This window comes from Ictidomys tridecemlineatus, chromosome 2, assembly GCF_052094955.1.
Source record: "Ictidomys tridecemlineatus isolate mIctTri1 chromosome 2, mIctTri1.hap1, whole genome shotgun sequence".
Classification (NCBI taxonomy): domain Eukaryota; kingdom Metazoa; phylum Chordata; class Mammalia; order Rodentia; family Sciuridae; genus Ictidomys; species Ictidomys tridecemlineatus.
In genome coordinates this window covers 143,756,578-143,784,152 of record NC_135478.1, presented here as the reverse complement: position 1 = coordinate 143,784,152, position 27,575 = coordinate 143,756,578, and the positions used below count along the sequence as shown (strand labels likewise).

General features: G+C 36.5%; 1 protein-coding gene and 1 pseudogene across 14 annotated transcripts in view; one reads left to right on the top strand and one right to left on the bottom strand.

Moving 5' to 3' along the window:
- Positions 1-27,575, bottom strand: part of Pde1c (phosphodiesterase 1C) — a 603,438-nt gene that overhangs the window by 134,520 nt on the left and 441,343 nt on the right. The gene's annotated exons all lie outside the window — the stretch shown is intronic.
- LOC120891828 (RING finger protein 11 pseudogene) lies at positions 7,104-7,560 on the top strand (annotated as a pseudogene).

Sequence of the window (27,575 nt, the reverse complement as noted above, 5' to 3'; positions counted from 1 at the left end):
TGTATTCTAATAGTTGATTGTTTTTCCTTTTGTTTTCTTTTTTTCTTTCTGTTACATACTGATACAAAAAGAAGAAAGGAATTGGGGAAACTTTTAAATTCTTGCATCACAATCTTATTCACCAGCACAAACTTCTCTGTCCCTGGAGATGAAGGATGGGACTCATTTTGCTTTCTGTGCTATTAAAATAGTGTAATCTTATTCTCTCTTTCTCTGTGGTTAGAAACACAAGCTTGATAGAACTCAGGTAGCTTATCAAGGTAACTGCTAATATAGGACCCAACTCCCATAACTATTCAGGAATGAAATTCATCCCCCGTTAGCTGTTTGCTGTAAGAATTTACATGGAGAGTTGATTTACAGAGGAATTAGCTGCAATAGTAGCAAATACTGATAAATCAATATGGATAAAGCACTCTACATACCCCAAGTAAATATTCCTCATTCACAATAGTAATTTTTGCAGTTTAGAAGTATCATCAAGTGCTTTGGAGTCTGTCCCTCATGAGCACCATGAGCCTGCACTGTACTAGGACTTCCTCATTTAGCATTTTTAAAACCTCCTAAATCTGGGCATGTACTCTGTGTGATTTTTTTTTAAATGACATTTGAACCTATGGAGTGTTGTAATATACTTGATTATTATGTGCAAAAAGAAGAATTTTTTGAGAAGAGCTTTATTGAGATTTAGCCTCTGGCTTGGGGACTGGAAAGAGGAAGAAACAATTCTGTTAAATGATTTTCTAAGAGAGGAAAAGAGGCAAGAGGAATTTGGGGACTCTTCAGCACTTGCAGTTAGTTCTCTGGAAGTGTACATGAGGATTGTAAAATCTCGAGGAAAGATTGTGATGTTCACAACTATGCTATTGAGTGTTTCTAGAGAGAGTCTTCCCTTCTCCCTACCAGGCTGTGAACATAAACACTGCAGGGTCAACGATGCTCCCCAGCTTGGAGTCACACCAGACAGGCACTTGCCTGATCCACAGCCTACCAGAGACAAAGGTGTGACAACTGATTACAGGTCTCATCATGGAACCTGAGAGATGGCTGAGCTTGGTCCAGCCGTGGCGAGATATGAGAACAAAATGAGAACCTTTACTGGAGTAGAGACTGGGCTTTAAAATTTATATACATATGGTTCCACAAACAGCCCATGCCACCTCTATGTGTGACTTTTGGCTCTGAGCTGTTTGCAACTGCTGGCTGTGGACTAAGTGTGGATCCCTTCCACCTCTTTTATTTTTAAGTTCCAAACACAAATATTTCTAGGAAAAAAGATGTCACTGGAATCAGAAGTACAAAACTAAAACCTGTGGCCTGGGGGACCTGGCCCTTGATTCTCACACCTAAACCTCTCCTTTTGCCCAGTGCAGGGATCTCCAACTTGAGTACACTGATGTGCCACAAAGAGTATTTGGCCATTTTTACTTCTCACATCCATTGCCAATGGCCATGTCCACTATGACAAGCCTCCAGGAAGCAGGGGACAGAGGAATCTTGGGAAAGAGGAATCTAGGAAATAGGTTAGTGTCCTATGTCAAAGTCCTGAGGCAGGAGATTGTCAGATGGGCCCAGAGGAGACCACAGAGCTGAGAAATTTAGCCCCACTTCCATTTTTGTACTCACCAAAGAGAGGCCCTCCAAGGCAGTGCCAGCCCACCCTCAGCCTACACAGGAAGTAACTTCAGACAGAAGCAGCTGCGTGTTAGAGGAAGGCCACAGTGCAGATCTGTGAGCCACCCTTGACTACCGGGAAGGGAGCAAGAAGGAGTTGGAGGTCCCCTGTGCCCTGCAGAGGGATGTGGGAAGCAGCTGGTAGTGCTGACTGGCACTGAATGGCTGAGAGCCAGAAGGATGTCATCCCAAGCCAGAGACCAAAGAGGAGTCACAGCCAGAACTCAGCAGGAGCCATGGTGTCAGGAGCAGCTGGGCAAGGTCAAGCTGGAGGTGGAGGGGACAGTCACAGACCTGGGTTAGAGGTGTCACTGACTTCCAGTGACCAAGTGGACAAAAGACATCACTATGGAGACAAGAGGAAACAATCCATGGACCTAGGTTGTTTGGAGGGAAACAGGGAGAGTAATTAGGAAATCTGAATGTCGGAGACTTTTTTTAAAAAGTGGGTTACTTAAAACACTGTTTAAATGATTAGATTGGGTCGGGCTTCATGAACTAGATTATAAGTCAGTCAGTCTCTCTCTCTCTCTCTCTTTCTCTCTCTCTCTCTCTCCAGATCACACATCTTTGCCCCCTGGGTGTGCTGTGAATAAGTAGCTCCCCTGCTAAATGCAAAGCTTTGAATTCCTCACAGGAGGCAGGGACCCTGGGAAGTGGAGACAGATACAACCCACACCTGCTCTGGGGGCACAAACACCTGGGGTGGAAAGCAAGCAAGTACAAAACCAATGATAATCTTCCACAGCGAATCCTGTGACCAAGCTAGAACCAAAAATCATTAAAGCCCAGGGAAGAGGGAAAGTACTCCAGGTTGTGGCAGGACAAGTTTCCACAGGTGTTGGCATGAGAATGGGATTCAGTTGTTCACATTAACCAAATCTTCATGGGTGCCAATAATAAGTCTGCTTTTGTGCGAGGTCCATGCACCTTGAAGGTATACAGCCCGATGGGGGAGGCAGCACAGAAAAATTCTAGGCAACACACTGAGTCTTAAAATAGACGGCAGTGGCCATGATGGAAGAAATTACTAAGTATGGGCCTGTCAATCACAATTCCTAAAGAACGTCAAGAAAGCCAAAGTTGAAAGCAATTAGCACCAAAATTTATTGTGTCCCACAGAGTATGAACAGTGTGCCTGCCAGACAATTAGCTCTGCGACGGGATCAGAGAGATTTTATAACAAGAAACATAAGCCTAGAAGGAGGAAAGGAGGACGCCAGGAAGTTGTTAAGAAGAGGGTGCTGCGATACTTCAGAGGACAGGCAGCACCCTTCTAGTGGGCTGGGAGGGTGCTGCCCACTAGAGAGATTTCCTGTTACTGCTTCATAGAGAGGAGAGTGTCAGAGGAGGAAAGACAAAATGAGCAAGCCTTAAAAAGTTAATACCCCCACTACACACACACACACACACACACACACACACACACACACACACACACTCCAACAGGTAGTGTCTGAGGAAGGGAAGGGACTCAAAAGGACACATGAGTACAAACAGCAGCACTTGGTGTAATTTCTGAGTTTTTCTGTCCTACCTGAATCTCAAGAGTAGAGGGCAAATGGAGATAAGGGAACCATTCCTGTTTTGGAGAGAGATTCTCTGTTGTCGTTTCTAACAGTCTATCACTGGGGCAAAGCAATGGGGATCATTTCAAAGGAAGAAAGAAAGGACGTCAAAGATCCATCAGGGTCTTCTTCTAAAGGACTGCCTGGGTACCCATGGCCAGACTAGAGATGTCCAGATGCTGGACAGAGAGTGTTCTTGGTGCCACTGTTGTCCCTGCCCAGGTCTCTGTAGGAGAGAGAGAAAGTGAGGATGCCGTCTCTTGGGCTCTAGGGAGCATGGTAGGATGGGGATGGGTTGTGGGACCTGCACAGAGAAGGGACAGGGCAGGGAAGGTCTGGGAAGATGCATCACCAAACAGCTTCAGTACATTTCCAGAAAGGAGGATTCCTTATTCTCAGGGCTTCTCTCCATGTCTATATGCTCTTACTCGCTCCTTTGATCTACTTAGTAAAGAATTTGTTTTTACCACTGTTGTTTAACAAGAGCAGCTTCCTGGACCTGGTGACTCTGCTCTCCAGAATGATTTCTTAGCCCTTTAATCTCTTTCATGGTCTACTGGCCTCCATGGCAGCTGGTCAACAGACACTGAGAAAAAGTGACGGGAGAAAATGAAGGTGGCATCTTGAAGTATAATTTCCTGGGGGATTTTTTTTTTATAATATAGAAACTCAGACCTGACTTCAGATCCCAATTTGAAGTGGCATAAAAAAATGCTGATGACCCTGACCTTGTAGGTTGGGGGTAACACTTTCAGCCAAGTAATCTGAATAATAAAACTACCTTGTGAGGGTTCCATTATTTAATCAGTGCTTTTAAAATTATATTCCTTAGAACACTCAACCCAGGTTAATGGGAATAGTTTTCTGTGTGCAGGTTTTGGAAACTCAGGGTAAGCAAAGTTAAGCAGTTCATTCAGTCTTTGCCTTCTCAGAGCTTCAACATGGATGCACACTAAGATCCAGCAAGATGAGGCAGTCCTGGACAGCATTTCCCTGCTAGATTAGACAAAACCCTAGAAGTCTCAGGATTAAAGGGTTCTACTGCATGGAATTTGAGGGCTGCTCCTGGCACCACTACAGGGCTCTGCTACAATGGATAAGCAGGTGCCCTCATTAAAGTCAAGGATTAGGCAAACTTGAGATGAAAGGACAATTGTAAGTCTGAAATGACTGTTTTCTCTCCTTTTTAATGCATGGAAAGTATTCTATTACAAGTTAGGATAAAAGGTAAAGGGCAAAAAGAATGTAAGACTCTACATTGAAGGAACCAAAAGAGTAAACCTGGACACGCAAATCTCCCTGAAACCAGCTTTTCTAGTTTATGAACATTTCATTCACTTCAATCTCTCTCCTTTCCAACATTCTATCATTACTGCATTATTAACCTAGGATTCCCAAAGCTAAATGAGAGAAATAGTCTCAGATGATTGGATGTATTTCACTTTTACCTCTGCAATGATGAAAGACCAGTTTTGAACTCTTTTCCGTTTGTTTTTGAATACTATCTGTCTGAACAATTTTTCCTTTTTTCTTTGCTGGCCAATTAATATAATTTAAAAGGACAAATGGGCACACCATTATGACTGACAACTCTCAACTCTACTATTACATATTTGGAATATATTCCCTGAATTCCGCATAGATCCACAACGAATGTGGATTTGTCCACATTCTCATGCTTTCAGTTAGAATCTCTGATCAAAACTACAAATAACCTAATACATATTAATATTTTACTTCTTTCCTTTTCAATAGCCAGAAAACTAATAAATGCTATTTATGTACCTTAAAACACTGTCAACTACGATGTTGGCATATAATTGTTTTCATGTCTACCTCTCCCAATAGTCACAAAACCTGTAATATTTTTGAAAGAAAATGGAAATACATTTGCAAAGGTATATGTATTTGTGGGGATAAGGTATTTGAGATAAGATGATCTTTTTTTTAAAATTTTTCTTTTTTGGTACTAGAGATTGAACCTGGGGCACTTAACCACTGAGCCACATATCCAGCCCTTTTTTTAATAAATATATTTTATTTAGAGATAGGATCTTGCTGAGTTGCTTAGGGTCTCATTAAGTTGCTGAGGTTGGCTCTGAACTCACAATCCTCCTGCCTTAGCCTCCCATGCACCACCACACCCAAATAAAATGATCATCTTGAACTAGACATGTTTTCTCCATCCCAAGCAGATTTTAACTGAGGGAAATTATTTATGTTTCTAATATAAAGCAGTGAAGAAGCATTCTTCTCTCTTCCTTGTCTCTCTCAAACATCACTGTTCCTCTTCAGAGGTGCCCTAGCAGAGCACTGCTGCTAGTTCTAGTCCTTACCAAGTATGCAGATCATCCCACTTACAGCAGTCATTCCTGACTGTGGATAGCACAAAACCACAAAAGTATCAACTGGGGATGCAAACCCCAGGAGACCCCAGTTGTTAACAGAAGTATTAAAAAGAAAAAGAAAATCACAGATTGTATGACACGTGTGATACTAATGTTGAAACCATGGGGGGGGGGACAGAGTGAAAGAAAGAGGGTGTGGGGACAGGGAAGGATGAGGTGATGAAAAATAAAATACATACGCCCTCATAATGAGCATGTGTGTTTCCTTGGTAAGTGCAAGAAAGCAGGTCAATCTATTACCTTTACTCCACTAGATTAAATTAATTCAAAAGTGTCCATCATCACTCTCTCTTCCTAAGGCAGTGGTTCTCAAGTGGGGCAATTTTGTCTTCCACGGGGGATTAGCAAAGTCTGGAGACAGTGCAGTTGTAATGAAAGGTGGGTACTACTGACATCCATTGGTGGAAGTCAGTGAAGCTGATCAACGTCCTGCAGTACACATGGCGGTCCCCACACACACCATGGTTATCTGGCTCAGAATTTCAGTTACACCAAGGAACCTTACTCCAAGGAAAAGTCAAAGTTTACCTGCCTGTTCTTATAGAAGAAAGGCAATGCCATTGACTGCTGCATCAATGTTTTTTTTAAAGCCACAATAAGTTAAAAAACAGAAGCGGAAGGATTTCTAGCACATCTCAGATCACACTGCACTCACATAATCATTTTATAGGTATACAAATTGATTATACTATATAATACACAAATATCAGCTGCACTGATCACATATACACAGTATATTCTCTTATCAACTATTTATTCTTCCTTATTTAGAGTATGCCCTTGTTAAAGTCACTTTTCTGGAAAATAAGACAAAGAACTACTTAAAAGTCATTAGCTTTCTCTTCCTGGTTCTTTCTTTGTTATATACAATACTTTACTGGAAGCTGTAAAAGTACTGTCAAAAGATTAATTCAAAGATAGTTCATCTTTTATATTAATAGCTAAAATTTACATGTAAACACAAAACTATCAATTAATAGAATTATAATAAAGCATGTGTTTCCTAGAATGTATTAGGTGTCCCAACATTCTATATAATATTTATTTGAAGGAAAATAAAATATGGTGATATTTTATATACATCATAGTTTTATATGCCATATATATCAATATTAATATTAATATTACAGATGTATCATAACAAAAAATAGTGTTGTCTTTGGAGCACTATCAATACCCTGAGTATCCTAGAAATTTGTGTTTGACTCATATTCAGCTTTAAATACCTAAAAATTAAATGTTCTCAGTTGTTCCATTATTTAATACATTCTCAAGATTCATATTACCAAGGATGGTTCAATATTTTAAATTTGATTAGTATAATATAACAAAGAAACCCTTTTTGATATATGATGAAAAGCAATTTAATAGTTCACTATTATCCCAAATTTAAAAATTCATAAAGGAAGACTGTGAGAATAGTGCACAGATCTCATGGCCCTAACCCTGGAAAATGGAGAGCTGCCTCAAATCCTCCACCTCTGACGACATCTCTCTGCTTTACCAGTTTCAGTCCAGCCTGGCTAGCTTTTGGCAAGAGATAGAACTGGATCAGGAGCTGCCACCACCACCTTATCAAGAATAAGTTCCAGGGCTAGTCTATCATCCAATGCCTGGCCAGGCTAGGCTGGCAACTCAGCAGACTGAAGAGGAACAAATCAGGATGAGTCACAGAGGCCTTATACAACATCCACCTGAAGGACATTATGACCCTGGAAGAAATGGATTTAAAAAAAAAAAAAGATCCAGGTGTATATGATATGTATAATGGACTTGGTTTATGAGGACCTAATTTGATTTCTGTTGTGCATGCATAACTGTCACCTGGACTGTGTAGGTGACGGGCAGATGAGAACCTTCAGATACCCTCCTGCATGAAGCCAGTAACCACATCACTGTTTTCCTTCTGAGACTTAACTAAGCCAGGGTCTCTTGTCTGACTTCAAGAGAACCATCATTTTTGGTGATTTTGATCTTTTGTCACTAAGTCCAAAGAGTCAGGGATGAGGAATTAAGATCATGTACAAACAGTTTCTAAAACTCCTAGACGTTTGCAGAGGTTTGAAGAAAGTATGTGATATTTTGGAAACTTAGAAGGGGAAAGTAGGATGGTATTTTTATACTTTGACCCAATGTTTTGATTGTTAAATATAATTGATTTAGATCTTTCTATTCTTCTAGTAAATAGCAATTGTGTGAAGTGTTATCAGCAGCTGTATAGGTTTAAATTGAATGTATTGAAGATTAGGAAAAAGATAGTGGTTATTTTTCCTAAATGAAATAATTCCCTTCTGTCCACCTAAATTCTTTTCTGAAGTTACTGGCATTTGAGTCAAGGTTTTATTAAAAGCTACATTTTATAACACTGGCACAGAAAAAGTAGTTTTAAATTTGTTTGCACAGTTTTTTCTTTCCACTGGAAATGGAATTCATCGCCTTAGGTCTTTTAAAATAGTGTATTATTATCGTTGAAGCTGGCTCTATGCTTGAAAACCAGTGTGTTTATAACCTGTTATAAGTGCTATATTCTGTTTGCAGTCAGAAAATGTGGAATTCAAAATAATCTCCTAGCTTGTAAGCAAACTAAGATGCACTATCCCTTTTCTATTAAAAATGAGTTAATGTGTCAATAAACCAACTCTAGCAAAGTAGATTGAATATTACCCTTTCCAGTGTGTTCTAATTCTTTTGGTGGTTAATATGATGATAATTGAAAGGCAAAGTAACTTTTTCTTTGAAGACATTTCATCTCCTTTTAATTGAGTACTTCACTGACACCATTTCCTCTCTTGGAAACAATTAGGTTCCAACCTCTCAAGAATATCACATCTGACCAGACTGAGAAGAGGTATGAACACAGGCCCCAAACAAGGATTTTAAAAAAGTCAAACCTAGCTTTTCCTTCCACTAAGAAAGGAACTGGGAATAAAATAATCTAAATCTCCACCTACTAAAGGTAGAAAAACTGGAATTCTATGTAAACACAGAAACCAAACTGTATCAGAAATGAAGTTCTTTTGTCATATACCCAAAAGCAAGATGGTTTTGAGAACTACATCTCTGACCATCTGGCCTCTTCTGTTAGGAATGATCCCACTCCAGCATTTTCAAATAAAGATGTTTTTATTACTATTTAATTTTCCAAAGAGGAATCCAGTCTTCTAAAAGGGATATGATAAATCAGAATAAATCAGCTCACTCACAAAAAATATTCCTGGATACTGATTTTTTTGTTGCTGAGAATATTCAGTGTATTATGTCAAAGTAGCATAACTCAGGGCAGAGTGAGAAAAGAGAATTTAAAGGTGGCAGCTACATTCACTGACAGGTTTATGTAGGACACACATATCTACAAACCCCACATTTTTATGCCAAGGGGCCAAGATCTCTGATCATCAAAATAATTTACTTCGTGTGTTACAGTGTACAGAATGGAGGGGAAGACACTTCTTAGAAGGTGAGCAACAGAAAGGCTTTTGCAAAAAGGTTCATGCCACTCTGAAGTGTGAGAACAGGAGCACAGAGCCTTGCTGGCCTTCATCAGCTTGACCCTTCCTCTTTGGTTGCAATGGCCTCACACTTTCTACTGGCTTCTTCTCCTCCTTTTCCTCCTCCTTCTCTTGGAGACTGATGTCAGGTATTTCTGCATGCATTCCTGCATTACATAGAATTAGTCTTCACAGACTGATCCCTTGGTATCTTCTGTGTTACAGGGGAAGTAGGAAGAGGCCAACTTGAACTGTTTCCCACAGGGCCACTGGCCATTTCTCCAAGACAGTTCCAGTTAATGTCCCCATTGACTGCATCAATGTATTCCTCATAGGATCTTTGGAGTTGTCAGCCATCAACAATGCACTCCTGGGAGTGTCATGGTTTTATGTGATCACAAATATGATGTCATTATGCCCTTCCGGCTGGAAGTAGGCCATCATGAATTTTAAATATTAAGATTTCTGATTTATTCTTCATTTATGTACGATGTGTCAAAATGCATTCTACTGTCATGTATGGCTAATTAGAATAAAAAAAGAAAGAAAAAAAAGACTTCTGATTTATTGAGTTTAATTATGCCACTATGCTTATGTAAAAATGAAGGTGGCACCGTGGTGAGGCTTAACCGGAAGTGATTTCTCAGTTTTAACAATTTTCATTCTCTTTCTTATGAGCTCTTTCCCTGTTTTCTTGAACCATATCAAAAAGATACTGCATCTCTCATTAGCATAGTGCTGAGGTTAATGAGGTTGTAGTTACACATCTCAGTCTCTGCTTTTTGGAAAGGTATCTGTTAAGTCCTGCTAGGTGACTGGCTACAATCAGTAGGGAGAATAAAGGTACACGTGCTTTATGTCTTGTATACAAATGCAGAACTTCTATAACTACACAACTTTATAGTTGTGATTACAAAAGCAATTTCTCTTTTAATTTTTCTTGCTGTTTATGCAAGAATATTCTAAATCTCTAAGCTTCTGAAGTGTCAGAAGTAGAGATGGTCTAGTAAAGATGTAATGTTTTATCCATTTACCATGTATTTATTTTTCCTTATGTATACAAAGTTGACTTATTTGTTCAGCTCAGTGATATGACTGTTAAAGCCATTCATTAGTAAAAGGAGAAGAACTCAAATGTTTCTTATTTTATATTGAGTTGAATGGTTGACTTAAACAATTTTCTACATACAAACCACAAATTTCTTGAAGATTCTTCATAATTGCCTTATAAAAGAATTTAGTACATCATACATACTTAATTTGACATTCAGCTATAGTGTCCAAAAGTTGGTTAATTTCCTTATGAGCATCATAATGGAAACACAAAAAAATGAATTTGAGAACAATTAAAAAAATTCAAGTTATCAGGTTTTGTTACATTGTTAGTGTATCTTGCTTAAGTTTCTAGTTCATTAATTTATATCCACCCAATTATATAAAGCAGAATTGGAAGAAAAAAATAAAAAATTTAAAAAATCATAGTGAACTAGTAATTTAATGATTTTTTAAAAAATGACATATAATACATGTTTCAAAACAATAGAATTTTAAAAAAATATTTATTTTAGTTGTAGGTGTACACAATGACATTTATGTTATTTTTATGTGGTGCCGAGGATTGAACCCTGAGCTTCACATGTGCAAGGCAAGCACTTTACCACTGAGCCACAATTCTAGCCCCAATAATAGGATCTGATTTAATAAACAACCACTAAAAGATTCCATTAAAGACTGGTTCATAGTAAAGACATCCTCTAGAAGAGATAGGATGTAGGGGGAAATGGTTAGAAAGTGTAGTTAATGAAATAAGAATAGAGATATAAGACAGAGGTTATATAAAAATTTTATTACTTTTAGTTTGTGGAAAGTTCCAGTAACATTAATAATATTAAGAAAAATAATACATTCAATATAGCAACCAAAATTATATCTAGAAACAAACACAAGCATAAATACTCTGATTCCTGTGAAGAAAACTATGCAGTTCTACTCAGGGGTCTAAAATGGAAAAAATAACCTGAAGCTCAGATTCCTAAATGGGAAAGATTATTGTTTTAAAACTGTCACATTTTCCTCAAATTATACATTATGAACTTGTGGTAGAATTTGAGAGTTTATTAAACAATGATTAAGCTTTCAAAAATAGAAATTTCAAACAAAAAAAAGAATTCAAAAGAAAAACAATTTCTTATCTTGCCCTACTAGACATAAAATATAGAATTTGAAATAAAAACAGTGTAACACTATTGTCAATACAGAAAAAAGCAGTTTGATATAATGAATAAAATTTACATGAAAAAATACTAAGTCATATAGTAGGACTTGCATATGATAAATTTATTTCATAGCAGTGAAAGTATAATTAAACAAATAGTGTATAATGAACTCATTAAGCAGTTGTAAAAAGAATATGACCTCTGCATTTATCACACCTTTACATCAGAATATTCCCCAAGTGGATTAGTGATATAAATGTAAAAACAAATGGACCCGTATAAATACTCAAAACAGATGTATAGTATATATTTGTATAATTTGAGTGTAACTTAAGGTTCCCTAAGAAAAGCATCAAAGGAATAGATTAGAACTTATTAATGCAAGAGATTTTAAAATGTCTAATGAAATTAGAAAAAAAAATTCTATTTTTTAATATTTTTAATATTTTTAAATTTATAATTTATTTTAAAAATGTATTATAATAAAAGATGAATTCTAAAAGATTTTTATGTCAATAAAACACTTACGATGGAAAAATGCAAAAATATTAATAAAACCAATTCACAAAGAAAGAATTATAAATGTCAAGTAACCCTCAAAAAAATTGATAGACTGGCCTGGGGATGTAGCTCAAGCGGTAATGCACTCGCCTGGCATGTACACGGCACGGCGCTGGGTTCGATCCTCAGCACCACATAAAAATAAAATAAAGATGATGTGTCCACCAAAAGCTGAAAAATAAATATTAAAAATTCTCTCTCTCTCTCTCTCTCTCTCTCTCTCTCTCTCTAAAAAGTAATAATAATAATAATAATTGATGGACTGCCAGGCATGGTGGTACACACCTGTGATTCCAGTGACTCAGAAGGCTAATGCAGGAGGATTATAAATATGAAGTCAGCTTCAACAATTCAGTGAGACCCTCAGCAACTTAGCAAGATCTTGTCTCAAAATAAAAGATTAAAAGGGCTGGCGATAGAGGTCAGTGGTAAAGTGCTCATGGGTTCAATCCCCAGCTTGGACCGTATTTAAGTGTCTGGACACATTGGATTTACACTTTTTTAAAATGTGGCTCAAAATATGATATCTCTATTCAGGAAAATCTAATAAATCTACAAAACTAACAACTGTCATAGAACCCTAAACTTAAGAGAAACTATCTTTAATTACATAGAGATTTTCGCCTTCAGTGATTTGCTTGCAAAATTGTGTTATTAGAGCAATGCCTCCAAAATCTGGATTCACTGTTCTCCACAATGAGAAGAGCTAAAATCTCCTATTGGGATCTATTTGAATCCATTTTCCTCAATGTCTTTCGAATATTTGAACAATGACAAGCTACGTATGAGTTGATTAAGGAATAATTAAAATTATTAGTCTGCTAAAGTTGTTTCTCTTTGCTTTTTCATTTTATTCTGTGCTTATCTCCAGTGCCGATCAAACCAAGAGTTAAAATGGTTTATCTTCCTAATGCCCAGTTCTATGTCAATCCAGGTTCCATCTGGGTTGATGTAAAGCTAGAATGACAAGCATTTCCCAAAAGACTACATGTACAGCCCTCTAGGTTATTGTGCACTCAGAAGGTTGATCATGAAGCTAAGAAAATCTTCACTCTGTCTGAATTTTCTAATGAGCCCCAATTCACCACTTTACTTATGCAGGTGAAATTTTAAGGAAGAAAACCAACTGGGCAGGTCAGAAGAAGTTTAAGAGGGAAATGACCACTACCTATCTTCTCTCAATCATATTTATTTCTACAATAGAGGTAGTCAAAGAAGAAATGATTATTAAATAAGCATTAATGGTAGCCCTTTGATTAAAGCTGTAAATATAATTTCCGAAACATCCTGTGAGCAGTGGTAAAACATGATTAGATTGTAATAATAAATAAGTTGGACCAAATGTTTTCCTGTCTGAGTTAGGCTGCTATCTTTGGAGAAATATCCCTTAAAGAAACATTTTTACAATCCCAGGCTCCTCACTTTGAAGCTTTGGCAAAAGAATGGACTATCATGATAATTTAAATACTTAGTGATTGCATCATTTAAGGGCCGACTAGCTAGAGTAGATCATGCTTAAAGGCTGACAGGCTATCCAATGAATATTAATCCAGGGACTGGTTTAAGAACCCGACCATCTGGTTTGAGCACCATTAACAATTTAATGGGATACTGATGTACCAAAAAAAAAAAAATCAGATCTTTAGAATTCTTTATTAATCAAATTGTTTTATCATTGGTGTCCATATTTCTTTTAAAAAATCTTTTTGTTTTATAGCATATTTGTAAATAAAGGATATCTCTCAATTCTAGTTACTAGCAGGATATAAATTACAATTTCTTCAAAAGTTTTGAACATTTGAACATTGTGTATATCTTCACATATTTTTGTTTTCTATGAAAAGATTAATTTTAGCATTTTAAGGCAATTTCTTTGTAGTGTCCCACAATGCCAATATTTATAGAAGCTTTTACTTTTACAATATTGCATTTTCTTGAAAAAAAGTATATTTTCATAAGAAATTGAATGGTTTCATTAAAAGAACATTATTCATTGTTTTTCTCTTAATTCTAGTTACTGATTACTTTCTTAAGAAACATTAGGGTAGTTTTTGCATTAATTACACATGATAGTATGCAAAGTTTCTTTGTTCAAAGGAAGAATGAGGTTGTAAAATTTCCTGATAAGCAACAGAAACCAAAACAAAACATTCTGATTTCAGAATTAAGACATACTTGTTTGATGTTTCCAGAACTTGGTTTAGAGAGATCTTATTGGCTAAGAAAGATCTTATTATGTTGAACATATGGCAATGATAAGTATGTGTGCCTACCCATTTCATAGGTGATAAAAATCTTTCAAATTAATAAGTAATTATTCTATATAAAACATAATTTTAAATTACACGTACTTATTCCCAAGTCACTTTCTCACAAACACCCATGTTTAACACCTTTAATCATCTCACTTACTCTTATACAACTATTCCAGTTTCTTCAGGCTCTTTTGAAGTGTTAATAACATAAGATTTTAATTAGTTCCTCTCTCTCAAATGTCAACTTCTCTTAATAATTTCCAAAGCTTGTTAACTTTTTGCATTACAAGAGAGGCTTACACTGGGACTATGGTCAATATGTGATTCTGTGTCTTCCCTTTGCTTTAATGATTGAGTTGTACAGTGAAATATATTTTCTTAGTTTTGGTCTGAATATAGGAAGTTGTTTAGATCAGAAATTCCAATGTCCAAAGCTAAGGATCCTGCTGAATCCAACAGCATTTACTGGAGTCAAGCCCATAGGAGATACTCTATGAGGCAGAGAGAACAGAATACCAGAATCTTCACGTTGGGTGGGGAGATAGGCATCCACTCAGGCAACTAAGAGTGAAAGACAGAGGGTCAGCCCAAGAGTCTAGCATGTGACCTTTGGAGCACAAAGCCTTCCATTACAAAGCCTGGGCTTTGAAATTCACTCGCTGGATTACATTGACATCTTTTTTTAAATTCCCATTATTGGGAGAATAAGAGCATCTACCTCTCAGATCTGGAGATGATTATATAAAATAACATATAGCACAGTGCTTTTAAGCCTTCAGTAGATACAATGTATGCATACACCTATGTACAGACTTTGTGCCAGGTTCTCTGGTACCTATGTAAATAACTATAGTGCAAGGCAGAATGAAAAAGAAATTAAATGAAGAGCAAGAACAAGTCCTGTGAATAAGCCAACTACCTCCCAATACGTGGAGAGTCTGTGTGTGTGTGTGTGCTTCTTAACTCAGAGTCAGAAGTAATTGCAGAATGGTAAATTCTGAGCACACAGTTTAAGTAGATCAATGAGTAAGGAAAGTAGCATCCATCCAAGACACAGTCTACAAACTTGTAGGTGATTCTTCCTTCCCTAAACATAGAGGCCTCCATAGATAGGGTTGACTGCAACGCAACTTATTCTATACAGAGGCCAGTGCTGAGAAAAAAATCAGTAGGCATCAACAGGTTTTTCATAAATTAGAACCTGTAAAATTTTACGGGAAGCAGGTGTTTGCATCCAGTCTATGGAACATGGGCCTAATGAAAAGAGTTCTATGAACTGCTGTGGGGTTGTTCTGCATATAAATGATGATGGGAATGTAATCACATGCCCCCACAAACTAGACATCATGATAAGTCTCCTGTTGTTAGGATAATGCCACTTACACATTTATTTATAATTTTATATTCTTCCCTTTGCTTTCATTCTTCATTGAAAGTTAATGTATTGCAACTCATTGTCAGGCAATTTATTTTAGGTATGAAAAGTAATCTAACAAAAAAAATAATAAAGTCTGTGAATGTGACAAATATCCCAAAGATATACGCAGATTTATTATACATAGCTGGAAAATGTGTCTCTCCTATGCAGGCATTCATAAAGTGAGCTAGCTTCTCTGTGCAGAAGTTTTTTTGGAAATGTACTTGCACGAAGTCATTTACTTTCAATGTCAGAAATCATCTGGGAACAGGTGAAATTACTTGTACAAATCAAGAAGTATTTATATGGCCCCGAATAACTGAAAATAAAGCCTTGTAGAAGGAATGGATAAGCATGCTAGAAAAAGCAGGATGAGGAGGGAGAAATATGCAAAATGCTAATGATCTAAAAAGATGCAGAGAAATGCTATTGGCCAGAGACTGTGTCTTCCAGACGCTGATGCTGTTAGTTATACATTTTTAGTTCATAAACTGAATTAATTAATTAATCCAAAAGTGGGTCCATTTTTCCCATTTTATTGATTTTATCAACTGTTACAATGTTTTATGGACGCAGCCCAAATAATATAATCATGTGAAAATACTATTTGATACGTAACAGTGGACTGAAATACTATGGCCATTACACATCAGTAAAAATTTACAGCTTACATCAGACTTCTTCCAAACATTACTGTGATGGTCTGTTTGATGTGTCAGCTTGGTGAGGCTACAGTCCCCACTGATTCAACAAACGCTAATCAGGGTGTCCATGTGAAGGTGTTTTAGATGTGATTAAAGTTCATAATCAGCTGACTTTAAATAAAGATGTCTGTTCTAGATAGTCCGGGTGGACCACTTGAAAGATCTTGAAAGCAAAACTGAGGCTTCCCTGAAAAATTCTGCATATGGACAGCAGCTTCAACCATGCCTGAGAGTTACAGGGTATCCTTCCTGATGGCCTCTCCTGCAAATTTCAGAATTGGCTCTCCAGACCCCACAACTGAGTACGACTGGTTTTTTCAACTACTCTATTAATGCATATCCTAGTAGCTCTGCTTCTCTAGCTGAACCCTGACATAATTATTCTTGCAATTTGACATGACAAAACACTGTGGTTACTATGGTTAGTTTATCAGCTTCTACTCAATGAACATACAGAGTTTAGAAGCAATTCAAAACTTAGCACCAGCTAGGACTTCCTGCCACTATTTGAATGAAAAATAATTTTTTAAATAATGAGAAACATTGTTGCTGGGGATAGAGTTTAGTGATAAAGTGCTTGCCTCACATACACAAGGCTCTGGGTTCAATCCCCATCACTATAAAAAATAAAATAAAATAAAAAAGATACAGATGTGTGGATCTTTTTTTTTAAGAAAGAGAGAGAGAATTTTTTAATATGTATTTTTTAGTTTTTGGTGGACACATCATCTTTATTTTATTTGTATGTGGTGCTAAGGATTGAACCCAGCGCCCTGCGCATGCCAGGTGAGTGTGCTACCGCTTGAGCCACATTCCCAGCCCAGATGTATGGATCTTTAATAAAGACCCTGAACTCTTGCTCATTTTTATCCCACATTGTCAGTACTCAACAAATGTCTTAAAAATGAGTAAATGAATGAGGGGATGAATGAATGTGTTGGTTTGGTTGCCAGATTTCTGTTGTACTTTATCTTTCAGATTCATCACTGCAATGTTTGGTGTGCAAAACTTAGAAACAACACCATCTAATAACTGATAGACTTTAATGCTTCAGAAGTATCATGTGAATTTCTAATTTTAAAAATAGTAATTTGCACCCTCAAATTTTATAATTCTCTCACCCAGATTTCCATTGGAATAACCCCTGAAATATAAAAATATGGTTATCACCATGAGAAATGAGAAAATGAGCCATGCCAAGATAACTTCTTCCATGTGTGGCCTAAGTCCTTGCAGCTGGTTACTGAAGAATCAGCATCTAGTTATAACTAGGTAAGTAGAAGGTCTGGGCCATGATGGCTATCTGTATACACTGCTGGCCAGTGATCTCCATCACTGTAAGAGAACAACAGGGCTCCCTCGATGTCCTCTAACATCACAACAGGTCATAGAACTCTAACAAGACTCCATGCCCTCACTAAGGAAATAACTCTTATTACACCTTTGACTTCAAATGCCTGAATCCTCTCTAGTTTCATATCTCAGTTCTTCCTTTACTCCACTGGAGCTGGTAACCAGGATCCAGATGTGTGCACTGTTTCACATAAAGCCAAGGGAACACTGACTTCTACAGGTTCATTAACATGAAAGAGGGAACTTGACAAGGAAGAAGAAGTAAATGAAAACTCCATTCTTCCTCCCCGTTGAAGGGGAAAATATATATACTTTCATTTTGTCCTTCCAGACTTTATAAAATGGGTCATATCAATTATCCATCTAATACCCATTAGCAGATGATGTTATGATGTATTAATATTTTAACTTTTCATTGCCATTTAATTTTTTGACTGAAAAATAATATTGGTACATATATATATGAGATAAAATGTGATGTTTTGAATCATGTATATGATGGGTAGTGGTAAACTCAAGGTACTGAGCCTATCCATCACCTTTAACATTTATCAATTCTTTATGGTGAGTACATTCAAATTCCTCTCTGGTACTTTGAGATATGTAATACATTCTTGTTAATTATATTCACCCTTCTCTGCCACAGAATTTCAGAACTTATTCCTGCTACTTTTAATAAAAGTTAAACCTATTGGTTCCAGGGAGTAAAAAGTTATTGTCAGAGGCAGAAATGAATGCCAGCAGGCCAAGATATATATATATATATATATATATATATACATGTCACCAAAATCAGTAAGGAGGATTAAAATCAATAAAACACCTTAATTCTGAAATAAAAGATGAGAAAAGAATAATTCCACCTCAAATCAAGTTAATCTTATGATCTCACAGTCTTATTGCTGTGCAGTTATTACCATAAGTATTCAGAGTATTTGGACTTAATACATGAATGACTTTTCATTTGGACAAAAACCACATAATTTTGAAGTGAAATTTACTTTGGAAGAGAAAGTACTGTCTTCGTATCATGGTTCATTAAAACACAGATAATTTTAAAAAATAGTTTTGGCCTGTGGGAGAGGGAGTTAGTTCCCTGTCAAATAACAGAATGCATGTCAGAGGACTGTTTCTAAGGACAAGAGCTAGTTGGCTAGAAATCATATGAAAAAATTAAGTTATTTCTCACACCAAAATGTGTTTAATAGGTTATAACTAAAAAAAAAAAATGTTTCACAGATCAGTCCTGTCAAACAAAATCATGGTGAGCCATTGTTCAGGACCAAGTTCCTGTATTAGGCCCCAGTGAACTAGAACAAAATGGAGTCACCCATGCTAAATGCCACATCATCAAAGTGGAACTTTAAGAAAGCAGATAGATCCCCAAACAGATTCTAATCCACCTGAATCAGAGTAATAAGAAAGTTCTCTCTCTTTAACCTCTACTTAACAGTAACCTGAAGTCATCTCATGTTAACTGATAATATTTTCTGTTGTTCTGTTTTGTTGTTCCCACATTATTCTGCTCACTATTCTGCTGTTATCCAGTGGACACTCTCTTTTTATTTTGTAGAATGTAAGCTGCATTGCTGTGACCAAAATACCTGGCAAGAACAATTTAGAGAAAGAAAAGTTTATTTTGGCTCATGGTTTCAGAGGTTCAGTTCATGGTCAGTTGACTTCACCGCTTCTGGCCTGAAGTGAGGCAGAACATCATGGCTGAAGGGCATGGAGGAAAAAGTTGCTCACTGCATGGCAGCCAGGACACAGAGAAAGAATGCAAGGAGCCAGGAACAAAATATAAATCCCAAAGGCACACCTCCAGTAACCCACTTCCTCTAGCCATGCCTTACCCGATGACAGCTAATCACACAGTACAGCAGTCCTCTCAAATTATTAATCCACCCAGTGGATTAATCCACCACTTAGGTTACAGCTCTCATAATCTAATCATTTTACTTCTGAACATTCCTGAACATTCCTAGAGTGATAGGAGCTTTGGGGAGATACCTCATATCCAAAACATGATAGGAGTTTATCCTCCAATCTACAAAAATCTTATAGAATTTATAGAATAAAATATAGAATGAAGTTATTTTGTAAACAAAACAATAAAATAGAATTTGTAATTGATGAATCACAAAGAAAGGCAGTTAGATCGACAACTGAATTTGTTGTAACTTGTCTTTTGACCATGCAGTTTGTGTAGCCCTCATTCAATAATCCAAAATAAAAAAAGGCTTCAAAATCCAAAACTTTTTGATCACCAACATGATGTCACAGTAGACAATGCCATACCATGAAACTGTTTCAGATGCAAGATTATAAAAAATATTAATAAAGTTACTTTCAGGCTATACCTATAAAGTATATATGAAGCATAAATGGATATTGTATTTGGACTTGGGTCCCATTCCCATGTTTGCTCATTATGTATATGTGAACATTTCAAAAATATTTCAAAATCCATTGGAGAACAGATAGCCTCTTCAACAAATGATGCTGGGGAAATCTAGAAATCTATATGTAGCAGAATGAAATTTAACCCCTGTTTATTACCCTGCACAAAAATCAACTCTAAGTGGATCAAAGACCTAGGCATTAGACCAGAAACCCTGCACCTACTAGAACCAGTAGGCCCAACACTTCAACATATTAGCATGGTAAGTGACTTCTAAACAAGATTCCTTAAGCACAAGAAGTAAAATCAGAAATTATTTATTAAATGAGATGGAATCAAACTAAAAAGCTTCTTCACAGCAAAGGAAACAGTCAAGAATGTGAAGAGAAAACCTACAGAATGGGTGAAAATCTTTGCCACCTGCACCTTAGATAGGATGTTAATTTCCAGGATATACAAAGAACGCAAAAAGCTTAACACCAAAAAAATCCAAATAACTCAATCAATAAATGGACAAAGGAACTAAACCAGCCCTTTTCAAAAGAAGAAGAAATCTGATCAACAAATATATGAAAACAAATGTTCAACATCTCTACCAATTAGAAAAATGCAAATTAAAACTACACTTCAGTCAGAATGACAATTATCAAGAATACAAATAACAACAAATGTTGACGAGGATGTGGGGAAAAGGAAATGCTTATACATGCTGGTGGAACTGCAAATTTTGTGCAATCCTTCTGGAAAGCAGTATGGAGATTCCTCAAAAAACTAGGAATAGAACCACCATTTGACCCAGTTGTCTACTCCTCAGTATGTATCCAAAGGATTTAAAATCAGCATACTACAGTGACACAGCTGTATCAATGTTCATAGCAGCACAATTCACAATAGCTAAGCTATGGAACCAACCTAGATGCCCATCAACAGATGAATGCAAAAATAAATTATGGTATACATACACAATGGAGCATTACTCAGCCATAAAGAGGAATGACTTTATGACATTTGCCAGTAAAGGGATGGATCTGGAGAATATCATGCCAATCCCCCCAAAAACCAAAAAGCTGAATGTTTTTGCTGATATGTGGAAGCTAAACCACAATAAAGGGGGCAGGGGAAGGGTAAGAAGAGAAGTTCAGTAGATTAGACAAAGAGGAACAAAAGGGAGGGGGGATATAAATTTTAAAAAGTAGAATAAATCCATCAGTTTTCCTATGTACACATGAAATACCTAAGAGAACCCACCATTGTGCCCACCCACAAGAATGGGGTCCTAATTAGATAAGATATATCATATGTTTATATAATTTTATCAAAGTAGATTCCACTGTCGTGCATAATTGAAAAGAACCAATCAATAAAATTTTATAAATTGACAAAGTCTGGAAGTGTGTCTAGAAATCAAAATCCATCATAATGCCATTAAAAGAATGAGGATCAAAAAATAATTACTACTATGTTGAGAAAAATAATAATTCATTAAAAATAAATGTCATTTGTTATTTTTAAAAATCCAACCAAATTCAAAATCTGAAATACTTCTGGTCCCAAGCAATTTGGATAAGGGATACTCAGCTTATATTCAACTGCTGGCACATGTACTTGGACTCAGTCCTTATCTTTTTGCACCCAGATGTCTGGATAGGACACATGTTTCACATCTCAACCTATAGTTTCGGTGGCCAGAAGACCCCAAGAATCAGGGACTGAGATGTCTTCCCAACTCTGTTAAATTGCCATGTTAGTCTGGGGACACCAGAATCCATCTCAGCTTTCTCCCTTGAGAAGGAGTAATTGTAAGTAATTACAAGTAATTATCATCAAAAAGGGAAAATGTACACATTTGAAGCTATACTATGTCTCACATTATTTACACTTTGAAAGTGCTGAGTCTACTTTCACTTTACTTCACTGTATGATACATAGTCAATCACCTAGATTTTCAATAAAATTTTTTCAATGAAATTTCAACACTGCTAAAAAAGAAAAGCAATCCCCAGGGTACTAGTGAATGCTTTGCCACAGTTGTGTCTGAATCCGTTTTATTAGGGAGTGAACTAAGAAAAATGCCATAAACAATCAATTGTGGCCAATTTGGATCATATGTCAGGAAGGAGGTCTACAGCAACATTCAACATTGGGCCAGAAAGACAAGGCACAAACCTGCAGTGAAAGGGCATGAACTACACAGCAAGGTGAAACTACAGAGATCGATGATGAACATGGAAACAGCACACAAGAGACATTTCAGTCTGAAGGGCAACTGGAGGGTTGATTTGAGTTTTAAAGGCAAGTCAAGTGATCAACTCTGGGATCTGTGTTTTGGGACCTGGACAAGAGCAGTCTGGAGTAAAGAGATGGTATTGGCATACTCTTCTAAGAACCAAGGCAAGCTGGTATCCATCCTTTCAGAGTTCCTCAATCTTAGCCTCATAAAAGCAGGTCAGCTATGGATATAGAGCAGCATTTGTGTGTGGGTTTGCCATGTCTGTTCTTGAGCACAAAGAACAAAGCTTTTCGGAGAGAACCTACACAGTCCACTTCATAAATCTCTCTTCAGCTTGCTACCTTCCACCCACATCTCAGGGGTTGTATGCCGGTTAAATCCATAGCAGTTATATTTTTAAACCAGTAATTATCCTTATTCTGCTCGCTGACACTCCATACAGTTAGTCTGGTTTAGGTCCAAGGAAAGAAGGAAGGAAGGATGGAAGGAAGGAAGGAAAATCTATACTAGGTAAAATAAATTCACATAAACATAACAGACTGGCTCAAAGATGACTCAAATGATTTTGAATTTCAATATGACTTACAATTTCAATATAACTTACAGGTCAGATTCAAAGTTAGACCTACACCAAATATGAATGAATTGCACATACATTTCAAAAACAACTGAAAAAGAAGTAAAAGGTCAAGATCTTCATTAAAATACAGTTTACTTTAGAGAAGGCAGAGATTATCATAGAAAATCCCTATCCTAACAAGACAAATATAATAGTTTGGATAACATGTGTAAAAGCAAACACAGGCTGGAAGGAGATTTTTATGCCAAGGAGTAAAGGGACGAATTTAGCAATTCTACATCCAACTTTATCCATCTACACTCAAATTTCAACATACCTTGTTTTTCTATTAGTTTATTAAATGATACTTTAAAAATGATAATATGAAGACTCAAGTGAAAGTAAATATGAGAGCTAAGATAATACCTCTCATTTTATTGTAGTCAACTTACTCTAAATATGCTATTTAAGCAAGGCCAGGAGGACTGGTCAAATTGACTCCTCTCTTCCTATTATCAATACCCTTTCAATCATCACAAAGGCTGAATAACAAGCTACCAAATACATAAATAAGACACTGGCACAAGGACAACTTTGGTAAGATACTTTTGACCTATAGACAAATACAACTTATGGTTATCTTGAGTTTTTTTTTTTAATGTTGCCCCTAGCATTTATAATAGGAAAAATGCTATCCAGTTGAGAAGTAGAAGACTCTAGTTTAGTTATGAAAGACATCACTATCCTCTAAAGGTATAAAAGAGTTAAATAAATCCACAATTGGGGGGAACTAAGTAACTCAGTGAGACCCTGTCTCTAATTAAAATACAAAATAGGGCCGATGTAGCTCAGTGGTTGAGTGCCCCTGAGTTCAATCCCTGGTAACTAATATACTTACATATATACATATATACCTACCTACATACGTACATACATACATACATGAAACATATCCATTATCACTGAAGATAATATGGTAAGTGTATCTGTTTGCCTGCTCACTATATATCTCCAGTTCACTTAGCTGTAGCTTCTCAGTCTTGCCAAAATAAGATCTCTGAAAATGGTGGCCATTGCTGACATAGAGCAGGCACACTGTAATGTTCATTCACTCATCACTTATTTCTCCATCCTTCTGGAACCAACTCATTTGTTACCTAGAATGGAGGGTAAGATGACACAAGTATCTAATAAAAAGTTATACTTACTGCTGTAGAGACTCTGATCTATGGGCTCAGAGCCTATGTCCTTTAAAAATATACTTTCTCACACAATGAGGATTCGGAATTTAAAGTCCAACCTCAGCCACAAAAATCCAACTGAAATACTCAACAGCCCCAGAAACAGACTTGGCCTTGGTTTTCAGTGTTTCGGACATTCAAGATTCAGCTTCTAAGATACAATCCTTCCAAATGGGTCTTGGTAGGGTATTTTCTATATCTTCCTAAAAATTCTTTCCTGTCCAGAAGGCCTGCTGCCTGCCACAAATTAGCTCACCATGAAAATCTACCCCACTTCTAGTTTTAATATGGATGAAATTGGCCTAGACCAATGATACTTAAAAATTTTCTAGATTAAGGATTTCTCTATGTATACAGGGTAAAAATGGGAGTTCATAATCTGCTTGAATCAAATGTATGAAATATGATATGTCAAGAGCTTTGTAATGTTTTGAACAACTAATAATAAATAGAAAAAAAAACTAAAAAAAAAAAAAAAAAAAAAAGGATTTCTCCATGTACTTCACATTCCACTGAAACCAAAGAATTTTTCTCTTGGTTTACTTGGCCTTAAACATCTGCATTAGCTTCCATGTCTTGGTTTTCTAACCTGTAAAAAGGAATAATATTAGTATCTAACCAAATTATATTATATATTTATATATATGTATATCATGTATATATATATGTATACATACATGTGTATGTCTATATATGTGTGTGTGTGTGTGTGTGTGTGTGTGTGTGTGTGTATGAAACTTTCAACACTGCCCAATACATAACACATGATATGTAAGTGTTATTGTTAGTACTTGTACAAGAAGTCTTTTCTTCCCATCTTAGGTTTATGGCTGAGGCCCTTATAACAAAAGACAGATTAATCCTACAGATGTATTTAAGTTTTATGGGAAATGAAAATCTAAAGAAATAGCAAACATATGTATCTTTTTTGCGTCGATGTGAAGCGCCAGCAGTCATGAGGAAGATGACCGGATGAGGTATAAGCTATAGTTATAAACTGGTAGGAACTTAGCAAGGCTGTTTGTTTAAATCCCTTTCTGTGTCCCTATGTCTTCAGAAATAATGATGTCCCTTTCCTCCAGGTAAAGGAAGGGCACTCCTGGAATGAGGTTGTCTTGAGCTGCTTCCCAGAGAGAAGACGGGGAGAAAGTCAAAGAGCAACCTTCCTGAGTCTGGTGCTTCCTCAGATGCCAAGGTGCCCTTATTTGGGGTGGTATGTCCTAAATCCCATCATAGTATTACTACTCCAGTAAGGAAGCTGTAGGATCTCTATGAATGAAATCTGTGTCTCAGGCTATGGTTGTCTGAAATATTGAATACTTGAAAAGGATAAATGGAAATATTATGAGGACTATTACACAGCTCTAAAAAGTAAGACTGTAAAGATCAAATTGCCTGCTTAGGGATATAAAATAACTAAAAAAGCCAGGAATTCAAGACAGTAATAAGCCATACTGCTGGTTCTATGGACTATTCTTTTATCATACTGCTTTCCTGAGACAGAGAACCAATGTATTTACTCTGACTCGGTATTACATTATGTAAATTAACTTCTCCTTGGGCAGAGTCAGGGTATGGAGTAGTAGCTTTGGCAATGTTTATTCATTCCTATATTTATGAACCAGCCCTAAGTGCAGAGAAACTACCATGAATAAAACAGATGAAAAGCATCCCCATACAGAGCCTACATTTGTGAGAAATAGACAATATTTAAAATATTATTTTATATTAAATTGGGATCATTGTGAAGCACACTGTTGAAAGGCTATTTGTTCCATCATATTCTTAAAGTGATAATTTACCTCCTGTCCCCATTTTTATACCCCTTTCTGGAGGCTGTGGGACAATTTCTCCAACACAAAGGGGAATACATAGGTTTGATGCTGAGAATGATATGACATTACTACTTTGCTGCCAAAACTTGTGCAAAATTATACCCTCCACAATCTTCCTCAGGAAGAATCCCCCTACCAGGTATAGAGAATAATTTACGTGGCCCCAGGAAGGTTCAGCAGATCAAAGTCGGGTGGCACCCCTGGATGGGAAAGGCATCACTCTATCCAGGTAGACAGGTACTTGTTGACACCTAAGTGATTCCAATTCTGACAAGCTTTCCATCTCAAAGTAAACCCATAAGATAAACAGAGAGTTAATCTTGGTAAGGATTGTTCTCCTTTTGCAGATAGAAGATATGTTAGGTCATGTGTGCTAAATTCCCAGGGATTATTTTAGAGAAAAAGATTTTTTTAGAGCTGCCAATTGCATTTTTAGGTTTTTGAGGTTCCTTCAAGATTTTATGACCTTTCACCAACACAGCAATCACAGATGGGTTCCGTTCTTTAAATCAAATTAATGCCAACCTAAGTATAAATGAGTCAGACCTGAGAGTCTCTGAGCACTATGTTTCATTATGCTGCCAAAACCAACTCTTTGTAGACTTAATGTTCTGTGAATACACTGTGAATAAGCCAGCTGGAGAAATAGTTCACATAATGACATTAATTGTCTTGAGATTGGGTTTGAATAAGTTGCTTTAACATAGAGCAATTGAATGAGAAAAAAAACTAACAAGAGACACTGAATAACCCTAGAAATCAATCAATATGCTTTTTCCCTAAAATTACTATATTAAACTTGCATTAAGAACCTGGCAAGCTATTGATCCACAATTCACAGTTCTTTAGATTAATAGCCACACTCTTCAGTAGGATAATTCTCTTCAATCATGATGTTTGGTACTCAACTTGCCTTACAAATTACCTGTTAAAAATATCTGTACCTTTGCTTCAGGAAAAAATCTTATATGAGAAATGATACATTGAATAGTTTAGACTGAAATCACTTTCCTGATTTAAAACCTATGCAAATAATGATGCTCTAGTAAATAAAATCAAATGCTGCCCACAACCCCATATATCAAATATTGTTAAAGCCATTTACTATTGAAGCCATTTCCAATATTAAGCCACAAGAGGTTCATTAGAAGTCAAGGTGATTAGACTTCCTTAATTAGAATGTAAATTCATTCATTGACTTATCATATCAAATAGATCCATGGATAGCTACTTACCATGTTCTTTTTTTTCTATTTCAGTGACAGATGTTAATATTTAATTAATTCCAGCTATTCATCCTATTTTCCTTTACATCCTAACCACCTGAAAATTCAAAGTCAAAGCTCAATACTAGCACTTGTTAATCCTTCTCATAAGCTTGGTTTCTTCTCCCCACTTATTTTATTAAAATCTATGTGTCTATGTGTCCTCGACTGAGTTTTTGTGAGAAGTGCGAATAACTCCAAGAATCAAAGTCATTTGGAAACACTCATTCAAAGCCTGAAACAAACGCCAGCTACAGAAAAAGAAGTGTCCAAATGCTGCACAAGATAAATTGGACCTCATCTGGCATCTACTCTTCCTTCTAGTGCACATTTTGGAACTGCCAAGGCTAGAAAATATAAAGTGTATTTTCTATACTCTCTTGTAACCAATGTTCTAGAT